The 4036-nt window shown below is 32.7% G+C and overlaps 1 non-coding gene across 1 annotated transcript; it reads right to left on the bottom strand.

The window, feature by feature from the left end:
• Positions 1-1108: 1108 nt before the first annotated feature.
• Positions 1109-1215, bottom strand: LOC133798994 (small nucleolar RNA R71). The gene has a single exon (XR_009876204.1). It is a non-coding gene; the product is annotated as a small nucleolar RNA R71 (small nucleolar RNA).
• Between the last annotated feature and the right edge of the window lie 2821 nt (positions 1216-4036).

Below are 4036 nucleotides of genomic sequence, written 5' to 3'. Positions count from 1 at the left end.
CCTAATTTTGTTATAATTTTGTTGTAATTTTATTTATTTTATATCTTTGTTAGTTGACGGCACTTGTGCCTCCTAACATGTGTTGTAATTTTCTTTATTTATATTGTTGTAATTTTTATTTTATTTAATTTCCGCAAATTACTAGTTGATGGCAATTTTGCCTCCTAGCTAGTTGATGGCAATTTTGCCTCCTAGTTTTTACCTTAATTTTGTTATGGTTGATGGCATGCTATGCCTCCCTACTCTTGTCTAAATTTTAGTCTTATTTAATTTTTGCTTTATTTTTCTTTGTCTTCTATAATATTTTAGTGTAATATTGTGAAAAACACTTGGAAAAAAAAAAGAAACCTAAATCTTGTCCTTTCACCAAAAGCAATTTTTGCTTAAAGGAAATTTGAACAAAATTCTCAATCCGCCTCTACTAATTAACCTCGGGGAGTTGTTAGTAGTGCGCGAGTAAGTGGAATCAAATAGGCCTGGGGACAAGTAAACCATAAAAATTATATTGTTGTAAAATCTTTAAAAATTCTAAGTATGCTCTGTGGTTACGGTTTTAACTGATCTTCCACATCAGAAAATTGATTGTTTGAGATTACCCTTGTTGCCTTGTTTGTGAAAATTGTATGCATCATTGGGAACGTAACTCTAAAAAACGATTAGTAAAAAGACGTTTATCATTGTTTGAAATTGAAGGTGTTAGTAAAAATTTGAGCATCATGGAACCTATTGCTAATATTGTTGATGAAAATGCTGTGCCTGAAAAAACTTTGCTTGAATATTTTGCACCTATTTCATCTAATGCATTGTTTTACCTACAACTTTTGCTAATCATTTTGAGCTTAAACCAGCAATCATTCAATTGTTGCCATCTTTTTATGGGTTAGATAGAGAGGATCCTTACATGCATATCAAAGATTTCTTAGAAATTTGCTCAACATTTAAATTTCAAAAAATTTCTGATGAGTCGATCAAACTAAGATTGTTTCCTTTTTCATTAAAATAAAAATCAAAAGCTTGGTTAAATTCCCTTCCCACGGGGTCTATAACTACATGGGATCAACTTTATAATAAATTCTCACTTAAATTTTTTCCTATGTTTAAAACTGATAGTCTAAGGAGAAAAATCTCCGAGTTTTTTCAAAAAGATAATGAAGAGTTTTATGAATGTTGGGAAACATTTAAAGATTTATTATTAAAATGTCATCATCATGGTTTTGAAAAATGGAGACTTATAAAATATTTTTATAATGGTTTGACTCCCTCTAATCGTCAAATGATTCAATCTATGCATACTAGAAATTTTTTAAAATTTTAAGAACAAGAGACATGGGACACCCTTGAAGATTTATCTGTCAATTCACAACAATGGAATTATTTTGATCCTAGGTCTAGGTCAACTAATTCACCAAAAAGAGGAGGAAGGTATGAAGTAAAAGAAGAAGTAGACTTAAGAACATCTTTAGATAAATTAGCGAGAAAAGTAGAAGCTTTAACCATAAGCCAACCTATAAACTCTCCAATACAACCAAGAAAAGATGTTTATTCTATATGTTCTAGTCCTTGCCATAATGCCCAATCATGTCCTTCCTACCAAGAAGCTTTTTTTGAGGAGGTCAATGCTCTTCATTCTTAAGGGAAACCAAATGATAGCCCATTTTCATCCACCTACAATCCAAATTGGAGAAACCATCCGAACTTTTCATGGAGACAAAACCAACCCCAAATGAATCAAGGGCACCAATACAACACACAAAACCAAGCTCATGCCCCACAAAATCAACCATATCCTCATCAAAGAAAACCTTCCTTAGAAGATACTTTACAACAATTTATGCAATCCACTCAAAAAATCCTACAAAATCAATCTCAATCAATTACCAAACTCGAGACACAAGTAGGACAACTCGCCACTGCTTTAGCTGATAGAGAAAAAGGAACATTCCCTAGTCAACCTATCCCTAATCCAAAAGGTCAATATGAGATAGGAAAGTCTAGTCATAATGGAGAAGTCAAATCAATTTCAACTCTTAGGTCCGGAAAGAACATTGTCAAACCCGATTACATACCCGAGGTTGAAAACGAAAAAGAAAAAGAAAAGATTCAGCCTTCTAGTTCTAATGCCAATGACTCTTCAAACAAGGAAATTCCAATCCATCCCTTCATTCCAAAAGCCCCATTCCCACAAAGATTACTTCCAATTAAAAAAGGCGGCCAATATAATGACATCTTAGAAGTTTTTAAACAAGTTAGTATCAATATCCCTTTCTTAGATGACATTAAACAAATTCCTGCCTACTCTAAATTTTTAAAGGATCTTTGTACTGTTAAAAGAAATACTAATGTTCCTAAAAAGGCGTTTTTAACTGAACAAGCTAGTTCCATTATTCAATATAAGAGTCTTGTTAAATATAAAGATCCTGGGTGTCCCACAATTTCATGCATTATTGGTGATCATTTTATTAACAAGACGTTACTTGATTTGGGTGCTAGTGTGAATTTATTGCCTTATTCTGTTTATAAGCAACTTGGTCTTGGTGAGCTAAAACCTACCTCTATAACTCTTCAATTAGCCGATCGTTCTGTGAAAATTCCTAGAGGCATTATAGAGGATGTTTTAATAAAAGTTGATAAATTTTATTTTCCTGTTGACTTCATTGTTCTTGATACTCAACCTGTGGAAAATATGCATGCTCAACTTCCTATCATTTTAGGTAGACCATTCTTAGCTACATCTAATTCAATCATAAATTGTCCTAATGGTGTTTTGAAATTATCTTTTGGAAATATGACTGTTGAATTGAATGAATTTAATGTGGTTAAATCTGTTGAATGTGAAGAAGTGCATGAAGTTAACATGATAGATAGTATATGTGAAGATGATGGAAATGACTTACTTGACTTTTGTGAAAAATACTTTGGTATGAACTTGCATGTTGATGACTTTAATGATGATGTGAATGCTTTGCTAGAGCCTATACCCTTAAATGAAACCAAAGTTGAACCTTTTTCACCCTTACATCATGTTCAATCAATCTCCGAGTCTCCAAAGTTAGACCTTAAACCTTTACCAGAAAATTTAAAATATGCTTTTCTAGGAGAATCTGGAACCTTACCTGTTATCATAGCATCTGCTTTAGATAAAGAACAATAAGATAAATTGTTAGATGTCCTTAGAAAATATAAAGAAGTCATAGGTTGGACCATTGGAGACATTAAAGGAATTAGCCCATCCATATGTATGCATAGAATCCATCTAGAGGATAATGCTAATACCTCTCGGGAATGTCAAAGAAGGTTAAATCCAAATATGAAAGAAGTAGATAGAGAAGAGGTCATAAAATTGTTAGACGTAGGTATCATTTATCCTATTTCTGATAGTCAATGGGTTAGTCCAGTTCAATTTGTGCCTAAGAAGACTGGGATCACGGTTGTTGAAAATGAGAAAAATGAATTAATCCCTACTAGAGTACAAACGGGGTGGAGAGTGTGCATAGATTATAGAAAGTTGAATAATTTTACTAGAAAAACCATTTTCCATTACCTTTTATTGATCAAATGCTTGAACGATTAGCTGGTCATGCATATTATTGTTTTCTTGATGGGTATTCGGGATATAACCAAATTCCCATTGCCCCAGAAGATCAATAAAAGACTACTTTTGCATGCCCTTTTGGAACTTTTGCATATCGTCGCATGCCCTTTGGATTATGCAATGCACCTGTGATTTTTCAAAAGTGTATGATTTCAATTTTTTCTGACAAGGTTGAAAGATTTCTTGAAGTATTTATGGATGATTTTTCTGTGTTTGGTTCTTCCTTTAATGAATGTTTGCACCATCTTTCACTTGTTTTAATTCGTTGCAAAGAGAAAAACCTTGTGCTTAACTGGAAAAAATGTCATTTTATGGTTAAAAAAGGAATTGTTTTAGGTCATGTAATCTCATCTGAGGGAATAGAAGTTGATAAAGTTAAAGTTGATCTTATTTCAAAACTTCCCCCACCTAAAACTGTGAAAGAAATTAGATCATTCTTAGGCC

This window comes from Humulus lupulus, chromosome 8 (genome assembly GCF_963169125.1).
Source record: "Humulus lupulus chromosome 8, drHumLupu1.1, whole genome shotgun sequence".
In the NCBI taxonomy this organism is placed as follows: Eukaryota; Viridiplantae; Streptophyta; class Magnoliopsida; order Rosales; family Cannabaceae; genus Humulus; species Humulus lupulus.
Note: the sequence above shows the minus strand (reverse complement) of the source record. Positions and strands in the feature narration are given on the sequence as shown.